The 22,174-nt window shown below is 36.1% G+C and overlaps 1 protein-coding gene across 3 annotated transcripts in view; it reads left to right on the top strand.

Annotated features, from left to right (window-relative positions):
- Window positions 1-22,174, top strand: part of LOC138715140 (short-chain dehydrogenase/reductase family 16C member 6-like) — a 94,665-nt gene that overhangs the window by 46,912 nt on the left and 25,579 nt on the right. Inside the window, exon 1 of one of the 3 annotated variants that reach the window (XM_069847685.1) lies at window positions 16,622-16,730. The exons of the other annotated variants lie outside the window; for them this stretch is intronic. The gene's annotated coding sequence lies outside the window, so the exon portion shown is untranslated. Of the gene's footprint in view, window positions 1-16,621; window positions 16,731-22,174 lie in introns of those variants that run through there. 3 annotated transcript variants of the gene reach the window in all.

Genomic DNA, 22,174 nt, shown 5'->3' with positions numbered 1-22,174 from the left:
GAACTGAATAATAATTCGGAAACAATCTCATTGATTACTACAATATATCAGGAAATAATCAGAGTCAATAAAATAGTCGTATGAATATAAATGATGATAATGATGATGCTAATAAAACTTACTTACTTACAAATGGCTTTTAAGGAACCCGAAGGTTCATTGCCGCCCTCACATAAGCCCGCCATCGGTCCCTATCCTGTGCAAGATTAATCCAGTTCCTATCATCATATCCCACCTCCCTCAAATCCATTTTAATATTATCCTCCCATCTACGTCTCGGCCTCCCCAAAGGTCTTTTTCCCTCCGGTCTCCCGACTAACATTCTATATGCATTCCTGGATTCGCCCATACGTGCTACATGCCATGCCCATCTCAAACATCTGGATTTAATGTTCCTAATTATGTCAGGTGAAGAATACAATGCGTGCAGTTCTGCGTTGTGTAACTTTCTCCATTCTCCTGTAACTTCATCCCTCTTAGCCCCAAATATTTTCCTAAGTGCCTTATTCTCAAACACCCTTAACCTATGTTCCTCTCTCAGAGTGAGAGTCCAAGTTTCACAACCATACAAAACAACCGGTAATATAACTGTTTTAGAAATTCTAACTTTCAGATTTTTTGACAGCAGACTAGATGATAAAAGCTTCTCAAGCGAATAATAACAGGCATTTCCCATATTTATTCTGTGTTTAATTTGCTTCCGAGTGTCATTTATATTTGTTACTGTTGCTCCAAGATATATGAATTTTTCCACCCCTTCGAAGGATAAATCTCCAATTTTTATATTTCCATTTCTTACAATATTCTGGTCACGACACATAATCATATACTTCGTCTTTTCGGGATTTACTTCCAAACCGATCGCTTTACTTGCTTCAAGTAAAATTTCCGTGTTTTCCCTAATCATTTGTGGATTTTCTCCTAACATATTCACGTCATACGCATAGACAAGAAGCTGATGTAACCCGTGCAATTCCAAACCCTGCCTGTTATCCTGAACTTTCCTAATGGCATATTCTAAAGTGAAGTTAAAAAATAAAGGTGATAGTGCATCTCCCTGCTTTAGCCCGCAGTGAATTGGAAAAGCATCAGATAGAAACTGACCTATACGGACTCTGCTGTATGTTTCACTGAGACACATTTTAATTGATCGAACTAGTTTCTTGGGAATACCAAATTGAATAAGAATATCATATAATACTTCCCTCTTAACCGAGTCATATGCCTTTTTGAAATCTATGAATAACTGATGTACTGTACCCTTATACTCCCATTTTTTCTCCATTATCTGTCGAATGCAAAAAATCTGATCAATAGATGCTAATAATAATAATAATAATAATAATAATAATAATAATAATAATAATAATTAAGTTGAACATAAAATAAACATAAATAAGTATAAAGCATGAACATGGTACTAGTGCAGCATGGTTTGCTGAATTGAATAATAATTCGGAAACAATAAAATTCAAATTGCAATCATTAACATCCCAGTGTGACGTCAGCATGCGCTGACCAACGTATTTGTGTCAAGCGTTAGCACATACTGCAACTAGAGAGCTCTGGATCCTTTGATTGTTACGCAGAAAAACCGACAAGCGATGGATCGCTGCGCGTCCAGGTCCGCAACGCTAGGTCGTAACATGAAGGTCACAGCTGCTCCCAAGCTTCGTTCCTTAAACTTTTGTTAAAATTCCTTGTGTTTGACATTTCACAAAATTTCTTTACCTCCGTATAATTTCATAAAGTGCAACGTGTTTTGCTCGGTCCATTCCATGTTCACACAGACAGACGAATGGGTGATGATTCATTGGTTTATTGATGGTTGATTGATCGATTGACTAATTGATTGACGTTAATCCTACGCTAACAGGTGGGCTATCCTTCCTTGACCCTGCAGGTAAGGTTCCATCATCTACTGAGGCGCCCGAATAGAACCTGGAGCCTCAAACCCTTAGAACCTAGATTAACATCGGAAACCCGTACTTGCCATAAGTATAGGGGTTGAATCATTTTGCAACGCAACTTATTTGCGTACATATTCCAAGTTAAAAGGTTTCATGGATTAGATGAGGGGATAGTTAAGCGACATAAGGCCGAGGAATGCGACAAGGTTGGAGTGGATTAGATGAGGGGATAAATAATGTGAGAGGGGACATTTTATTGTATTTGTATTGCATAATTGTATTGTGTATTGTAATTTTATTGTGTATTGCTTATATTGTGTATATATGTCTCGCAAGTACGGATTACCGACGGAAGGAATGCGAATCAAAGACAGCTATAAGGAAGAGCGGGCGAGAGGAAAGGTCATGAGATAACTTGAATGATATTCAAAAGTATAGTAGGAAGAGAAATGACATCGATAGAATTAGTCCAGCGTTGTGATAATTACATTACGACTTTAGTTTCTTCCATTGCATGTGAATACGTGTCTTATATCGCACGGTATTATTATTTCATTCGTAAACATATGTTGCGCGTTTAATTAGCTTCGAATTTTTCTCATGCTACGTTCTTTATTTCCACAGCGATATCTTCATTTGTTCATCTTCTTGGAAGAGACAGTACTTCCAACGGCTCGCATCTCTCCTCCCTCGGCGTGCCTATATACACACGTCAAAACAGACAGCAACGCCACCATTGATTTTCTGTAATCGTTTTTTGCGGGAGCTATACATTACGACTTTAGTTTGTTCCATTGAATGCGAATACGTGTCTTGTATCGCACGGTATTATTATTTCATTCGTAAACATATGTTACGCGTTTAATTAGCTTCGAATTTTTTCTCTTCATACGTTCTTTATTTCCACAGCGATGTCCTCATTCGTTCATCTTCTTGGAAGAGACAGTACTTCCATCGGCTCGCACCTCTCCTCCCTCGGCGTGCCTACATACACACGTCAAAATAGACAGCAACGCCACCATTGGTTTTCGGTAATCGTTTCTTGCGCGAGCTATAGGCTGCCACTGCCACCGGGTGCTTGACCACTTGCAGTGTAAATACATATAGCCTATACTACGTACGAACTAAAACCCCCCCTCGCATTTTCTTTTGTTTCAATATGGTCGAATGTGCTTTTCGCTTGGCTAGTGATGTATTTTTTGTAGTGGGTTTTTTACGACGTTTTATCAACATCTAGGTTATTTAGCGTCTGAATGAAATGAAGGTGATAATGCCGGTGAAATGAGTCCGGGGTCCAGCACCGAAAAAACAGCATTTGCTCGTATTGGTTGAGGAAAAACTCCGGACTAAACCTCAATCAGGTAACTTGTCCCGACCGGGATTCGAACCCGGGCCACCTGGTTTCGCGCCCAGACGATCAACATGTATGGTTATCTAGCGTCTGAATGCTATGAAGGTGATAATGACAGCGAAATGAGTCCAGGGTCCAGTGCCGAAAGTTACCAAGCAATTGTTCTTAATGGGTTGACGTAAACTCCCGAAAAAACCTCAACCAGGATTTGAACCCGTGCCCGCTCGTTCCACGGTCAGGCAAGCTAACCGTTACTCCACAGCGGTGGACGCTAGTGATGTTTCTAGTCGCCCATGGTTCTGATGATAATTCTTTTTTTCGTAAAATTGATAAGCATGGGAGCTGAACGTTTCTTTCGTAAAGACGAGCTATTTTCTCTGAACCAAAAATACAATGCCAATGCGGTAATAATTACATAGCCTAGCGAGCGCTTGACGACGATTGCCACGAAATTTGATTTCGTAATTTCAGTGATATTTCCTAAAGCACATCATATTTATCCTTCATTTAGCTGTAATAACCTGATATAATATCTTACTAAATCTGTATTTTCTTCTAGTGCATTCAAAAGACCGCCGTTATACTCCGTAAACCTTGCATTTGAATAATGCTTAAAGAATATAGTCGCGAATTTACTAGCGAAATTTCGATTGTCTTATTTCGGTACGGCCAGGCGAGCATAGTCGGCGCTGCTGTGCGGTCCGCCTTGTCCAGTTGTTCCTAGAGATGAAATGAAGGAGAAGTGAAGTGTTGGAATGAAAGAGGGAAACAGAGTACCCCGAGAAAACCCTTATGCAACATCTATTTTACCATCATACATTCCACGCAGACCGAACTCGGACCGTCTTCATGGAAGGCCAGTACACTAGCACTGTAGCCACACACGCGGCACGAATAGGTGTTACACGTCCAGCTTCCATGCACGTCCACACTTACTGCAACTTCAAAGCTCTGGGGCCTGTTTCACAATGTTTACAATCTTTGTAAATTGTAAACTTTGCTTGTAAATTGTAAACTTCTGTTTCACAATCGTTGTTTGTAATGTTGAACTTTACAAAGGAAATCAAATCTTTACAAATTAAATTTTGCTCACTTTACAAGTATTCTGTTTCACAATGAAGAGTAATTTTACAAACATGTAAATTTTAATTGTAAAATTAGCACATTTTCTACAATACCTCTGAAATGTGTAAAGTTTGAAATTGCAACAAATTATGAATAAATACAATAAAGAAATACTTATTAAATTAATTTTTGAGTAACTGGATAATATTAAGAATTAGACTAAAGCAGTTTTGATGTTATTAAGGAGTTCTAGTGACTCAGACGAAGATATTGAATTTAGGCCTAATCAAACGATGATGTATACGTAAAATTTCTCCGGCCAAGAATTAATAGCACTTTCGTATCACTGTATAAATTTAATGAAAGGTTTCGAATGAGTCCCGCGCTATACTTTAGAATACCGCGTAAGTATTTATATACGAAGACTGTATTTAATAAATACTCGCACTTAATAAAGAAGTTCCCTGCACCAAAAATAAATGATTCAATAATCCAATAGCGACACTACTTACGCGGTATTCTGAAGTCGTTTCGAGTCCCGTTTCTCTGGAATCTCTCCTACAAGATATGGGACATCATATATCCAACATCCAAAAGAGAAAAGTGATGCCCTAACCTCAAAGCGAGAACTGTATTGTTTTGCATTGGATGCAGTCAGTTCCGTGGGTTAGCAGATAAGCACGGAATTTCTAAGATATCAGTGTGCAAAAGTGCGCACAGGGTAGTTGATGTTGTTAAAAGAGTTAAATTCGGGGCAGGTTTTTGATCACCAAAATGTTATTTACTATAGCACAGAATTTTTATGCTGCTGATGGGTTCACTAATGTTTGTGAGGTTAGGAATGAAACATTAATAAATACTGATGGATCAACACAGAAAATTAACCTGATTTTGTGTTTAGACATCGTAATTATTTTTTTATCAATTGCATATTTGTACGTAGACCAAATCTGTTATTTACTTATTTGACTGAATTTTGTGCTAACTTTGGTCATTTAAGTAATAGACGTATTGGTATACTCGACCAATCACATCACATGAAACTCCATTGTCGCCAATGTATAAAAATCTGAATACTTTTAATTTTTTAAAACAATATTTTATATTTTCTGTTGGTCAAATATGAATCAGAAGCTTAGAATAGTCTATTTTAGTACAAAATATAAACATATGTATCGAGAGTAGTAAAAATACGACTTTAGCTCTGCTCCTTAGTGATTTTTGTAAACTGTCGTTGGCGATATTGTGTAACCAATAATGCGTATTTGTGAATTTCTTTAGCTGATTTTGTAAAGTTCGTCAGACTTTACAAACTAATAAAATAGCATTGTGAAATACAATTTACAAGCATTTGTAATCTTTTACTTGTTATTTGTAAATTGTTAATTTGTAATTTGTAAGGATTGTGAAACGGGTCCCTGGATCCTTTGATTTTTCCATGGAATAAACGACAAGTGGTGCAACTCAGCGCCTCTAGGTCCGTAACGCTCAGGTTGCGGGCTCACGCTACGCGCCGATGTTGCGAAGTATCGTTCGTTGTCCAGATAGGATCGCAGCGCGGTTGCGCTACGATGTTCTGTTGCAAGTCTGGACGCGCCTTAAACTACAATCAGTCATGGCGTTAACAGCGGAATGAATAGGCCTATAGCTGGAATAAAGTATGTCGTAACCAGAGGTAAGAAATTCGTACCAAAACTGTTAAGTTGTGTAAGCTTGGACTATACATCTACCGAATGAACTGTAGTGATGCAGCTTTCAACGTCAACAAATCAGCAAAACAAACGTGTACATTCGAGTGGTAACCAAACCTATCTCTTTGCGAATGATACATGGCCTTAGAATCAGAAACAAAATGAAAAATTAACGTTGTGTAAAAAAAAAAAAATAATTGCCAATTATATTCTTCGTTATTTTCAATACAAAATAATTTACTCATACATATAAGAATGACAAACAAAATACGTAATAATATTATCTAGTCTTGTTACAATTAATAATAATTTACATTTTCAGTTTATCAGAAATATACTTTTCTATAACCAGAAAAATAATACGATGAAAGAGTAATGGAACGGAGAAAAATTCTCTCCGGCACCGGGATTTGAACCCGGGTTTTCAGCTCTACGTGCTGATGCTTTATCCACTAAGCCACACCGGATACCCATCCCGGTGTCGGACAGAATCGTCTCAGTTTAAGTTCCAACTCTTGGGCTCCCTCTAGTGGCAGCCCTCTGCACTACGTCATAGATGTCTATGAACGTAGGACCGAAGTCCACACATGTGCTGAGGTGCACTCGTTATGAGTGACTAGTTGGCCGGGATCCGACGGAATAAGCGCCGTCTTAAATCACGAAGTTTTACGCGTATCATATATATTGTTTTAATGTACCGAAGTACATATGATATTTCAATGCAGATATTCTGCGTCATCATACGATGACGCACCTCAGTACATGTGTGGACTTCGGTCCTACGTTCATAGATATCTATGACGTAGTGCAGATGGCGGCCACTAGAGGGAACCCAAGAGTTGGAACTTAAACTGAGACGATTCTATCCGACACTGGGATGGGTATCCGGTGTGGCTTAGTGGATAAAGTATCAGCACGTAGAGCTGAAAACCCGGGTTCAAATCCCGGTGCCGGAGAGAATTTTTCTCCGTTCCATTACTCTTTCATCGTATGATGACGCAGAATATCTGCATGGAAATATCATATGTACTTCGGTATATTAAAATAATATATACAGAAAAATAATATTTGTATCCTGAAAATGTTCGTTCTATGTCACAAGACGAAACTGGGGCAAATCTGAAATTTCAAAACACAGAATTATTTAGACTGCGTAAAAAATGTGGTGAGGAACAATATCAGTGCTCTCATAATAATAATAATAATAATAATAATAATAATAATAATAATAATAATAATGTTTCATTTTCGCTGGTAGAGTTAAGGCCATAAGGCCTTCTCTTCCACTCAACCAGCCTTAATCAATGCAATACATATTTAAATTACGAATATTTACACTACACTTAAAAGGTTCTCCAGCAATATTCTTCAGTTAAGTTAACGACTAGTAGATTATATATTTATTTAAATTTAGATAAAGTAGTAACTTAATTTATGAGCTAATTTAATTCAATCAATTATAATTAATCGGCCACAGGAGAAGTAATTCTGTACTTTTCTTATGAGAAAGCGTGACAAATATGTCAATATTTAAACCACAACGAAGTCCTAAGCTACTGTTCATTCTCTTGAACTCAAAATAGAGTATGCTCACTTCTGGTTTTACGCTCACAGTGAGAGCAAGAACTCGCGGTGGATGCACGAACGTTAGGAGAACAGAGATGCCAAAACCTGTTCCCGTTTTGTAACCGTGCCACGGTCGGCCTTCAAGTTGTAGCACAACTTACATTTCTGCCACCAGCGTTCGCTGCAACATAATATAATGCGTTTCGAATGCAATCCTCTCAGCTAACCGGAATAACCAGGTCAATCAAAACAGTAGACTGGAAGAGTTACTTTCTCCATAATTTACGTATAATCAAAACCCATTTTCTTTATACAGGGTGTTTCCGAGGTGGTGTTACAAACTTTCAGGGATGATGGCGAAAAGCACATGTATCAATTTGAGATAAGGAACCATGGTCCGGAAATGACTGAGTCGAAAGTTGTAAGCAAAAATAGTTGTGTGGAAATGGAATTGTAATTTGGCACCACGTGCCCTCCTTCCCTTAACTTTTGGAACAGTCGTGGAAAAATGGTAGGCCTATGGGCCGAATGTCTCCTATGTGGATACTTGACCCGATACAATCTCTGACCTTGTCTACTGTTCCCACTAGCTCATCCGTATTCGAAAATCAGGTCTGCATATTCCGCTCTCGTGTACTCCTCCATTTCACCAGGACTGATCGACTGGACACTGCAACTTGTACACATACACTGCTGTCTACAGACGTGCATATCAGGACCGACCTTGTCCGTTACACATCACGCTATCTGCTTAGCTTTAGTGTAGTTTTCTGTCCCCATCCTTCAGACAGCGCACTGAATGGAATACTGTAGATAGACAACGTAAACAACGTCAGATGAATACAGTATGTGTAAGATGTACAGATAAATACACATAAATAAGATGTACAGAGGAATAAAATTATTTCATTTCCCCAGAGCTATTTTTGCTTGTAACTTTCGACTCGGTCATTTCCGGACCAGGGTTCCTTATCTCAAATTGATACATGTGCCCTTCGCCATCATCCCTGAAAGTATGTAACATCACATCGGAAACACCCTGTATAGTTTTATTGGAAAACAACTTCCAGAATTTACAGCCTACCATTATTAACAAGGTAAAAATGGTTTGAATAAAAGAAAAGAAAATTAGCTCATAATTAAATATATAAATTATATTGATTTTTAAATAATTGCGGTAAGTTTTATCTGTAGTAATGTCACGAGAAATCTGAGATTTATCTGGGAAATCTCAGACCTCGAGTGGCATTTTTTTTATTATACTGTATGCTCCGTTACATAGTAACACTATATACAATTCTTTAACTACTTTAAACTCTTTGAATTACAATTTGGATTAGGATTACGAATTAACTATTTGGATTACAATTATCATTACAATTGCTCTAGTTATAATAAGAACCAATATTGTCATTTTGCCTTAAAGTTTGTCAAAGTCGATTCTGGCAACAAATGTTATAAATTCTTTCATGTAGACCTTGACGAGATCACAGTTACTTATCGGCCACTGACCTCCTTTTAGTCTAGTGTTTAGTTTTAATGCATCCCTTTCACTGTTGAGTAAAGAACACTCACATATCAAATGATCCACTGTTTGTTCTTGTTGACCGCACTTACACCTTGCACTTTCAGCCATTTTGAATCTGTAATAGTAATCCCTAGTCTTACCGTGACCGTATAGGATGGCTGTTATTTGGCCGTTAAGTGGCATCCTCTGTTTTAGTCGATCCTGCACTACCGGGAAAAACCCTTTGCTGGAATTCCCTTTGGTTGTCTTCTCCCATTGGTCCTGCCACCTGCGCAGTCCTTTCTCCTCTGCTTCCAGAATGATATGAGTTCTAGGGATTTTGTTGTATATTACCTCCCCACTGTCTTCCTGTGCAGCTTCCTTCGCCAACTGGTCTGCTATTTCGTTTCCGTACAGTCTCACGTGTGCCTTCACCCAGTTTATGTGGATAGTCCAATCATTGTCCTACAGACGTTCGATCTTAGCCTTTATTTGTTCTATCGTTGTGTTGCGGATTTGACTGTTCTTGAGAAGTGCTACTGTGATCTGGCTATCTGTGTTGACGACACCTAGTTTTTCTCCGATCTGCAGTTCCCTGTTGACTTCTATTTCCTTCAGTGCCTGTAGAATCGCTATCTGTTCTGCTTGGTTATTTGAGCAGTGCGGGCTTTGTTTGTACTTCAATTTCTTAATCACTTCCCCTTTTTGGAAGATAACTGCTGCTGCTCCGACTTTCCCATTTATCTTACTCCCGTCGGTGTATATTTCTATGTTGTATTGTAGGTTTTCTTGTGCCTCTTGGACTCTTGGTCTGGCTGCTGGATGGGGCCACTCGTTTTGTTTCGGGGCGTCTTCAGGTGGTGTCAGTGTACCATTTTCGCTGGCGATTTGTGTACCTTTATATATCTCCAGTATTTCTTGAATTTTTATGTTTATTGGCTTAACTGCTGCCAGAACACAAGATGCTTCATATGGCACTGTGCGATAAGCTTTCGTTATTTTAATATTCATCAACCTTTGCACTCTCTGATATTTAAGCATGTTCTTTCTTTTAAAGATAGCTTCTTCCCACACTTGTACTTCATATAGCAGTATAGGCAGTATAGCGCCTTTGTAAATAGTAAGGCTCGCTGTCCTAATCCCCATTTCATCTTAGCTGATTTCGCAAGTGAGTTTATGAGCTTGATGCATTTCTCTGAGGCTTGTTTTATGTGCATGTCGAAATTCATCTTGTTGTTAAAGATTATACCTAGATACTTCAATTGCTGTACCTGCTCTATTTCTCTGTTGTTTATGAATACACTTATGTTGCTTTTTCTTCTTTCCTTTTTCCTCGATATCAGTAACTGTTATTGAATTGTAGCTTATATAGGTTTGACCAGTCTTCTATTAGTTTCAAGTCGGTATTCGCGTACATTTCTGCCACTTCCTTGGTTTCCCCTGCCGTCATCAGTAACAGATCATCTGCAAAAGCTATTAATTTACTTCGTTGTGTGTAATGTAATGTTGGGTAAGAAGAGAGTTATAGAGTAGGACTATTTCGTGAATAAAATAAAAATGTAAATAAGATATCCCTAAAATTCGATCACAAAATGTTAATAATTGTTTATTAACGAATACTTAATCTATTCAGACATTGTGAAGTTGAAATACTCGTAGATGAATATCGATTACTGCAATAAAGGAATTCGATGTTATTATTCTGTAATGCCAATTGCGAAATACAGGTTTAACAATGTTAATTACATGTACTGCACTTTTCTCTTATTATTATAACATAAATACATTTTCATTATCTGCTGAAATCATAATTTAATTTAACAGTAACAGTGGAGACAGCTATATACCAATGCGTATGTATTCGCAACGAGACACGTTGCTACACAGTGAAGCCATCTCTGCATAGATAGGCCTAATTAAAACACGAATTTTATTACGCCATACGGAAGGCAATTTGATGAAAAGACCTTATTATTACTATGCAAGGTCATTGGGTTTGATATGCGAACATGTTACATAAATATGAACATCTGACTTTCTATTAATTGTTTCATTTCATTCACAAAATACAAATTTTGTAGGCTATTTATAGTTTATGTTACCTGTGGGAGCAGGACCAATGTCAGCTGTGTCTTATTTTGACCGTTACAATCAGTGCTACACGAAAGCATTTTTTATAGCTCGACAAACGCATTCTCGCTGTAGTGTGTAACGGACCTAAAGCTGCATCTACACAGTTGAATATTCCAATCGCTTATGCGTGCAATCTGGGAAGAATATTGAAAGAATCGAGTTTAAAAGATACGTTCAATTAAGATGCATGAAGATTTTGTGTCTACATGGTGTGCCGTTTTGAACGTCGTCTTCACTGCGTAAATATATTAATAAGTTGTCTTCCCTTTATCTATTGAATCAGTGCTGGCCATCCCTGAATATAGCTCGACCAAGCGGCATATACCACCTCTTTCGTCTGTCTCTTTCCTTTCCGCTGTAAAGCGCTCAGGCTCTCCTGGGCTCTAAAGCGCGCGCTTGCTCCTGTGGGCATCCATTGACATGCCTGGTGTAAATAGTAAAAATAGCGTATTTTAGTGTACACAGTGTGAAGGGACTATCAGACATTGACTACTTTCAAAGTCGATTGTCAAAAACGTAAACAGATGTCAGGGCCGACCTTGGAAAAGGTGGGACGAATGAGGATAGAATAGACTTCTTGTAGCTTAATCCATAAAGTGAAAAAGAAGAGGAATCTGATCAGTGAGAAACGAAGAAGAGGTAAAAATTGCTTTAAAGTTGAAAGAAAAGTTTAACCGTATAGTTGCATCTTAATGTATTCATGATCATCAATTCACGGGGAAACAGTTGGCGACAACGACTAAACAAAAGAACGACCATGCGATAAATTGATAGCGATAAATCTAGCTGCAAAAATTATCGCAAAGTCTGACTGTGATTGGTTGGAATTCAAAATTTCATTACACTTCATTGGTCGAAAATGGAATTACGTCATATAAACGAAATAGTCGAGCGAAAGATTTCCTTAGGTATAAAGGTGATAACTCAAAATTCTAATCGAGCTCCGTAAAGTCATAATCACTATTTCACGATGTTCTTCATAGGAGATCGAGACGCCTCCACGTATCCGCGAACTGTTGAGGTTGGTGGCTAGTGCGCCAACCTTTAAGGCTGATCCGCAATAAACCGGGAACGGAAGCGACGAGAACGCAAACGGAAATAATGTTAAAATAATTGTATTTAAATGTGAGCATTCACAATAGCCATTAGCCCTGTTACTTCTATACCCTGAAGCTGTATTTTGATGCGCAAACCATTAGCCCTGTTACTTCAATCTTCTGAAGGCGGATGTATATTTATAAATGATTTTCCCATGTATTTACGTACGATAACTCTGACTTTCAATGCAAAGCATATTATTAGTTATTAGCAAAATTGGAGACTTATTGTGTCAACGGACTTATTTTATAGTCAGTGCAGTAAAAAGACATTATGAGACAGAAATACCAGATTAGAAAATAATAGTGAAGAATAACGAGAGAATTTGATAAAATGAATACAACTTTTACTCGACTTAGGACTATACAGGGTGTAAGGGGAATAAATGCCGTCCATTTCACAGTCGTCGAGGACGGTCTACAGGATCAAAATATGTCCGTATAACATAGGGTCAAAACTTGATAGTTTTCCCAGAAAAAAAAAATATTTCTTTCCTTATTTTATTTGCGTTATACTGCTTACATCGTTAATGAAATTACGAAAACAATTACATCAGTAGGTATATCTAACAAAGAGTTAATATTAATTTAAATAAATTTGTGTGTTCTATCACGTTTTCGTGAAATTAAATAAAAATGCATGCTTAAATTGGTTAATATTCTGACGTGAGAGACGTGGCAACGTGTTCAGCAGGTAGTACTCTGTATAGACTTAAGTACGAATCAGTTGAGTTCAAGTTCCCGTCCATAGATATACTGCCGAGCGGATGACAGTTCAGTACAGGGTGTTCAATAAACTACTTACAATATCATTTACAGTTTAGGAATATCATATGTTATTAATTTATGGAAAAAGTCATAATTCGAGTGCGACAAGAAGGATGTACCGTTAACGTTTTCCTCAAAGAAAGTTACCTAATCGGCGAATTTTTATAGCAGTTTCTCAACGATTTTTAAAAACTAGGGGTCTCTTTTCCCGTTTCGAAAATCACACAACCAGAAATTTGTTTAAAAATGATACTGCTTTTCGGAAGCGGGAGAGATTAAAATTTTGCATTAGAAAAAAGTTCGTGTGATTTTGTACAGAAAACCATTATTGTTTATTTTTTGGACGTACAATAAAATTGGAGCAATATTGTTACATAAAATGTAAATTTACCATAATGTTCTATTAATGAGATTGAAAGTTTGTATTTACTGTTCATTTTATGTAAACAACAGTATTATCATGGTCCGCTCCTGCATTAGAACAGAGCATCTATACCGGTATGTCTGTACCCGCTTGAGTTGTATTGTGTACTTATAAACCCACTACCCTCTGTCTAGCAACGTTGCAAAACGTCTAATATTGTAAACTTTAATAACTAGTTAAATATTGCAATTAGAAAAAATTTGTAAGGACATTTTTTCTTTCTTATGACCTGAATAATCATCAGTTAAAATAATGGCTCTTACACCTTGTATTGTGAAATGATTTTTATGCTCCTATTATTTATCCACGCTGACTCAATAACGAATTTATCTAGCCTTGTGAATTTGGTGATGAATAAGTCGGAGGACACGCCATGGAGATAATTGACATTCACTTTAGAGTTGGAGAAAATTCCGGGGCGGGGTGGGGAACCAACTATTTAAGAAATTCATGCTGGATTGGCGCCCACAGCTGAGTGCAACCTCTAATTCTGAAATATTATATTGAACCTTCAATTAAAGTCGGAGAGATTTATTGATAATTAGGTATTCTGATAGGAGTTAATAGGAATATTTGAAATGTTAAAAAATGAATTACTTTGATCGGATGCAGACCATTATAGCAATGCTGCTTTTGCCAGAAACGATTTGTTCAAACGTGCCCGAAAATGCTTACGTGTGGTTTAAGATGTGACTGGCGCATACCAAGCGAGCAATTACGAAAGCGCTATGCAGCACGATTTGACACGATTAAGCGAAGAGCAATTTGCTCGTCACACACAGCCAGACCGTTGCCCTCTGGTAAAGCAATTTGTTGTGCGCATGCGTCTTTGACCTGTCAGCTGCTGTTCGTAATTTGTTTCCTAGTTCAGCACACAACTGTGATTCATTTAATGGTTTGAGTAAATATGGAAATATGAAGAAAGTTTGTTCCTTTGGTGGAACAGAGACCAGTTTCTTATAACTTGGTTCTAATGCAATAGTTTTTCCATCAACTTTTATCTCTTCTTCGTTTCTCACTGATCAGATTCCTCTTCTTTTTCACTTTATGGATTAAGCTACAAGAAGTCTATTCTATCCTCATTCGTCCCACCTTTTCCAAGGTCGGCCCTGACATCTGTTTACGTTTTTGACAATCGACTTTTGAAAGTAGTCAATGTCTGATAGTCCCTTCACACTGTGTACACTAAAATACGCTATTTTTACTATTTACACCAGGCATGTCAATGGATGCCCACAGGAGCAAGCGCGCGCTTTAGAGCCCAGGAGAGCCTGAGCGCTTTACAGCGGAAAGGAAAGAGACAGACGAAAGAGGTGGTATATGCCGCTTGGTCGAGCTATATTCAGGGATGGCCAGCACTGATTCAATAGATAAAGGGAAGACAACTTATTGAAACTGTATCCATGTTAATTTTTAGATTTGTCTGAGAAGTATAAGTGCATTATAATTTAATTTTAATGCTCATTTTTCACAAGTTTGATTTTTTATTCAAAAGAAATATTTTCTCAACTTTTCGTATAGAAAAGTAAAATTTTCAGGTATAGGCCTATTTATTTAGTAGCCTTACAGAATGTTTTCGTAAATCTAATATACCGTATATACGTAATACTGAAGATAGTGTATTGAAAATTTTAAAAATATTCGCATGGAAATTGTTTGTAAGCAAATGAATTAACAAAGCAACTACTGTTACATCATAAGCAAAAGATACGTGCCCATGTGTTGTAAAAATGCCAACTCTATAGCTTCAGCAGATTTCGAGAACATAATTTAATATTCTGATGATGGGAAGTTGCTCACAAATATCACCTTAAAAGCATATGTAATGTTAGTTACACTTTAAACAGATACAGTACCTAGGTAACTTTTCTTTGTACCGTAATATTGTTTTGATTAGTTTATTGATTACTTTTGTAAGGCTAAAGATACCATCAATATAAATTCCAACTTATCATGTCATACTCAATCTCTTTCTTTGAAATATCACTTTCTTTATGAATGATGTGTTTCATCCACTTAATACAGTATAATATTATACTACTATGGAAGCCATATAAAAATAACGACATAAAATTTCACGTTCCGCTTGAAGTTTGTGCACCACTGTTTTCTTAATCCAACAGGCTGCTTATTCATATACACAACCCTTCCTCTTTCCATACTTAGCGCTTGCTGTCCGCGCACGACGTCAAGGTCAGAAAAATGCGCTTGATTTGACATCACTGATTTACTCTATTAAAAAGAATATAGTCTTACTTAGATCAAACATATTTATACTATTTACAAAAAATTAGGCTATAGTATAATAAATAAAATACCTTGCATTATAATACAAACATTGTACATAAAAGTGTAAACAGTATTTAATCAATATAGGCCTACAGTCTTTAGGATGGTGTAAATAGTAAACATAGCGTATTGTATGCAGTATACCTAGTGTAAATAATTTAAATTTTAAATATAGTAAACATAGCGTATTGTATGTAGTATACCTAGCGTAAATAATTTAAATTTTAAATATTATTGTAATTGTTTAAGTTGTCCATGGTTTGTTCTACCCAACTTGACTAACAAGAAGTAGGAGTCATGTGAGCAGTTGGTCAAGTATTTCGCTTATCCAAGCGTGTCGTCTAATTAAACACTTCAGTAACTTACTTGTGTAGCCTCGTGGGACAAAATACGGTCTTTACTTATTGTTGAGCCAATATACCTGGGTATATAGTCTACATGGTTTTATAAATGAAGGTAATTTATGGAGATGGAACACTATCATTTCTCCAGACTCGACTTTGTTTGAATCTGTCGTCAGTATTAGTGATCTCCCGAATATTTTTAGAATGTGCCCCAAGGTGTAGTTGATATCTGAACCTGATAAACTAGACAGACAATTTACAGTAGATATTATTTATGTTTAATGCAATCGGTCTGTGGTTAGAGAACTGCAGCAGAAATTATATGTATTTATTCACAGATGCACTAAATGCGGACAAAATGAAATGCTACGCATATTATTAAATTTGTTTCTTTGTAGTACTTCCCCTGCCTGTTACCGCAATATTTAGCTGCTCATGTGACAGTTACTTGTATATCAGCGCTTTTCCTTGAAGTTGACGTCCTTGAAGATATTGACTCGTATAATTTCGAATATCACAAACATGCTGTTATTTAGTGTTACTTGTGGTTCAACTCGCTTTGTGTTAACTTCAGGACTTAACTGGGTGAGTACATTACTTTAATACTGTGTTATAACCAGCGGTGTATTTCATTCCTGACGGCACCAGGGTACTATTTTCGGAAGCCGGGCGGCGCCAGGGCACTTTTATTATTTTATATGCAATCAATTGGGCGAATCCAGAAATGCATGTAGAGTGTTAATTGGGAGACCGGAGGGAAATAGACCTTTGGGGAGGCCCAGACGTAGATGGGAGGATAATATTAAAATTGATTTTAGGGAGGTGGGATATGATGATAGAGACTGGATTAATCTTGCACGGGATAGGGACCGATGGTGGGCTTATGTGAGGGCGGCAATGAACCTTGGGGTTCCTTAAGAGGTTAGGTACAGGTTACAACAATAAAATTTTGGAAATATTCAACATTTTTTCCTCCATTATTATATTTTGTACAATAATTAAAATTAGTAGGCTGTGTGTTCAACATTGTCCTTCTTCTATGTGAAAAAAAAAAATATATTTTTACGATTTAAAAAAATTGTTTACATTTTTTCTTCAAAATTTAGTTCACTGCGCAGTGATGATGCGTTTCCCAGATAACTCAAAAGCTAATCAACATTGTGTGATGAAATTTTTTGTGTATATTTATGCATGTCATATCTACAATATGATGCAAGATCACTTCTCTACCTTTGATAGATTGTCTGATAAAAAGTAAATTCATTTTAAAAAATGATCAAATATAAGTATTTTCACGTATATGGACTCTAATTCAGTGTATGGAAAAAACTGACGCACCATTATCATTTTTCTTTTTCCTTCTTAGCTTTCATTGGTTCTTTACTTGAATTTTTTTTTCTTCTGTAAACTGCCATTGTTTGTTTTTGTATTTTTTGCCTTTTTCTTACTCTTTTAGCTCTCATCATCTATTTGTTCTTGTATTGTTTTGTATGCTTTGTCTAATGGCAGCCTCTAATTTGAGGAAGCTCTGATAAATAAATAAAAAAATATTATTTATTAAGGAATGTAGTTCAACGAGCATGATATTGTAAACATGAGTTTTCAGCAATAAAATAAAAGAAGAGAACATGAAAAAGTTAACGAGTTTTTGAGTTGTGAGGGAAATGCTTCATAACTGCACAGTGGACTGACAACATTTTGAATTTTGAAAAAAAAAATATATATCTATATAATTTTTTTTTAAATCTTAAAAATATTAAAATAATATTAAAATGGATTTGAGGGAGATGGGATATGATGATAGAGACTGGATTAATCTTGCACAGGATAGAGCCCGATGGTGGGCTTATGTGAGTGCGGCAATGAACCTTGGAGTTCCTTAAGGGGTTAGGTACAGGTTAGAACAATAAAATTTTGGAAATATTCAACATTTTTTTCCCTCCATTACTGTATTTTGTACTATAATGAAAATTAGTATGTGTAGAACACTGTCCTGCTATGTGAAAAAATATATATATACTTTTACGATTTAAAATAATTATTTACATTTTTTTCTTCAAAATTTAGTTCACTGTGCAGTGATGATGCGTTTGCCAGATAACTCAAAAGCTAGCCAACATTCTGTGATGACATTTTGTGTGTATATTTGTGCATGTCATATCTACAATATAATGCAAGATCACTCCTCTACCTTTGATAGATTGTCTGATAAAAAGTAAATTCATTTTAAAAATGGTCACACATTAGTATTTTCTATTATATAAAATAAAAATATATTATTTATTAAGGAATGTAGTTCAACGAGCATGATATTGTAAACATGAGTTTCAGAAATAAAATACAAGAGAGAGAACATGAAAAGTTAACTAGTTTTTGAGTTATGAGGGAAACGCTTCATAACGGCACAGTGGACTGACAACATTTTGAATTTTGGAAAGAAATATATATATATATATATATATATATATATATATATATATATATATATATAAATAATTTTTTTAAATCGTAAAAATATTTTTCTTATATAGCAGAAGAACAGTGTTTTATACATACCAATTTTTATTATTGTACAAGATACAGTAATAGAGGAATAAAAATATTGAATATTTCCAAAACTTTTACTGCTATAAATTGTACCTAACCCCTTAAAAGCCATTTGTAAGTAAGTAAGTGACTCAACCCGTTGCAGAAGATGCGACGATCAAGAAACGCTTCCTCACGTCTTGGGTTTCTGCCATCATGGAGAATTGCTCCGAATCAACAGACATAATACGGTTCGTTCTCTCATTGCATCTTCAATCCGTCAGAATGCTTCCTATGAGGTTTATGAGGAAGTTGGTTGCGTCTCTTCTGATGGCTCTACTAGACGGGCTGATATCATCATAATTGATCGGCAGAAGGATAAGGGTGTCATTCTTGATCCCACAATCCGTTTCGAGATGCACGAGCAACAGCCACAAGAGGTGTGTCGTGAAAAACAAGTCATATATGAGCCTTGTTGTCAGCATCTCGGAGCACAATACCACACCACACATTGGACAGTTTTTGGGCTCATGTTCGGTGCCCGTGGCACGATCCCATGAGAAACTTTAAATCAACCTAAACAATTTAAAATTTCTGATGCAACGATTGATGCCGTAGGAAATCATGTGTTAAAATCATCCTTAGCTATAATTAGTAATCATTTGTACCCAACAAGCTTTTATTGTAAATGATTTCCTATGTTTTCACATCATTTATCTTAATATTTTCATTTCCCTTTCAAATTGTCACACAATTGGATTTCATGATTATTCTTTATGAATTGATTAGTAGGCCGATCTATTCGAACCCTTATTTAGGGCGGCTTTTTTATTTTAAAAATATTCATATAATTCCTGGACATTTATTATTAACATTATTAGATACTACAGGACCATCTTCAAACTATATATTATTCAGTGCCTAATCAGGCAAACATACGAATAAGCAGTTGTAAACACATTAAACGAAGCTGAGAGACAACTCATTGCAGCCTTGGATAGATCTGACTCGTAGAGAGAATCTAGTATGATCCATATACACTTTACTTGCACTCTTAAGTAATCAAACGCAGAGCTCTAGTAATGACATTAAAATTGTTTTAACTTTCAATTTAGTTGTGTAAGATATTTATTCAGTATTTTATTTTTTAGGATTTCATTCAGTTCTGCATTTAGTCAGTACTCTTATTCAGTTTTATGTTTAATTTAGTCTTGTGTTTACTTATTACTCGTAGTTAGTTTAATAAAATTTAGTTGTCCGTTTTAATTCAGTTCTGTGTTTAGTTAGCACTTAATTAAATTTATTGTAAGGTTATTATTCTGTTCTGTCTTTAGTTTGTGCATACTTGATTCAATTTAGTTATATATATTTTCGTCTTCTTCTTCCTCTATAATGTGTTAGACCACATACCTGTAGCACACACTATTGTTCGCTCCATTTTTTTAGAGCATTCCACATTTCTTAGGCCTGTACCCATACTTAATAGAACATTAGCTTAGGTAACCTCTCTTGATCCAATCTTTCTAAACGAGTGATTCATTTGTCTCCATAGACTTTAATTTTGTAATTGAAGTTAAATACAACTAGTTCACTTCTTCTTTACCTCAATTGTTTCTGATCTATTAGTTCATTTTAAATTAAACTAGTATTAAATTATAGTTGTGTAGTTTCAGTCTACAACTTATCACTTTGTATTTATTTTTATTCGGTTATTTTACGACGCTGTATCAACATCTGAGGTTATTTAGCGTCTGAATGATATGAAGGTGATAATGCCAGTGAAATGAGTCCGGGGTCCAGCACCGAAAGTTACCCAGCATTTGCTCGTATTGGGTTGAGGGAAAACCTCAGCCAGGTAACTTTCCCCGACCAGGATTCGAACCCGGGCCACCTGGTTTTGCGGCCAGACGCTCTGACCGTTACTCCACAGGTGTGGACTATCACTTTGTATTAATACAGAATTAATTCCTCTTGCAAAGTTATATTTCCAAGAAATATTTTCGACTTCTTTAAAAAGTCGACTTCAGGTGGAGAACACAATAAATCGCACATTGAACACAATTGATATACAGTGAGAGAACATTTGTGCATATTATAAAATTGAACATGTATAAAAACATTATAAAAATTATATGTGAATACTAGAGTGGTTCTGAGTCATTTTAGCATGCAAGAAATAACATTTAATAAAACTTTATAATGATAAACACACTTCAATTGAGTCTGTAAATATTATATAACCAATTTAGGTCATGTTGTATGCAGATAATTGAAATTTGAAAATATTTAAAAGTTTGAAAATAGCAGTAATTACCCGCTAGTGGTACTATATTCAGATAAGAAAAGTCATTGAAGAAATACAAGCATTGGCATTCTATGTGTGTTTGGTTCAATCGCTCGTAGCGATGAGTTGTAATAGACATATGAAATTAACCAAAAATATGTTTTTTATAAACAATAATTTGGAAAAGAGCATGAATAATGCTTTTTGTTAATACTTAAGTATTTATGGTGAAGAATGTGGAGCCAGATGTCGAATCCGTCTCTTCGTTGCATTACAGTGAATGTGACTGTGTATATATAAATTTCAACTTATCTGAAATCAACTCTCAAAATGACTTTCAAATTTATTAGTTTATTTCCAAATATTCGCCTTAAAGATGTAATTTCTAATTCAAATTCGAGCCTAAGTCGTCATAGTTGACAGTAGTGTTCTTGGTATTATACTGAATTTTGCAAGCAATTGTCTTGATGAGTGGTTGTTGTTCAGTGATAGGGTTTCTACTTTTAAACATTACGACAGGCGTTATTTCTGATGATATTTCCCTCCAACCTGTAATCCATGGAACACACTGATATTATACTTCTTCAGACATAACGTGAGTTAACTTATATTCTGGTAAAATATGGTGTCCCGGCGAGATAATTTAAAATATTTAGTTGTATCACTTACGGCAAGGCTGGGCATCGGGAGCGGAACCAGTCTCTAAACGGGGACGCTTAATATTCATCCGTCACTGAATCAACGCTACTCGGTGTTCGGCGGGGAAGTAAGGGGATGAAGAGAAATCATATGGCTCCCTGTGAGAGAGTAGAATCCGCTCTTGCTGCCCAGCCCTGACTTACGGTTACATCAGTCTTTATTCTTTCATTTTCATTGGCATCCTAAGAACGACATTTGCCTCAATGTTACGCGAACTGTCTGTTTCATTATACACTGCTCCATCGATTTGGTAGGATGCGTTTGAGCCTAAAGAAAGCAGTAAAACAGGACAACATGGCCTTCTGTTATGACGAGAACCCAAGCCCCCCCCCCTCATATCGGTAAGACATCATGTCACAAATACGTTCATGACTGAGTATTTCTGACAAAGTAGATATTATTCAACGCTTGACATCGGCGCAAATATTAAGTATATTGCTGGACAGTTTAAGGTATTAATATTTATTTATTTATTTTTATTTATTCTATTTACTGTTTAATTGTTTGTTCATTTATTATT

The sequence above is a fragment of the Periplaneta americana genome, chromosome 15 (assembly GCF_040183065.1).
Source record: "Periplaneta americana isolate PAMFEO1 chromosome 15, P.americana_PAMFEO1_priV1, whole genome shotgun sequence".
Classification (NCBI taxonomy): domain Eukaryota; kingdom Metazoa; phylum Arthropoda; class Insecta; order Blattodea; family Blattidae; genus Periplaneta; species Periplaneta americana.
This window is presented reverse-complemented; position numbering and strand designations above follow the sequence as displayed.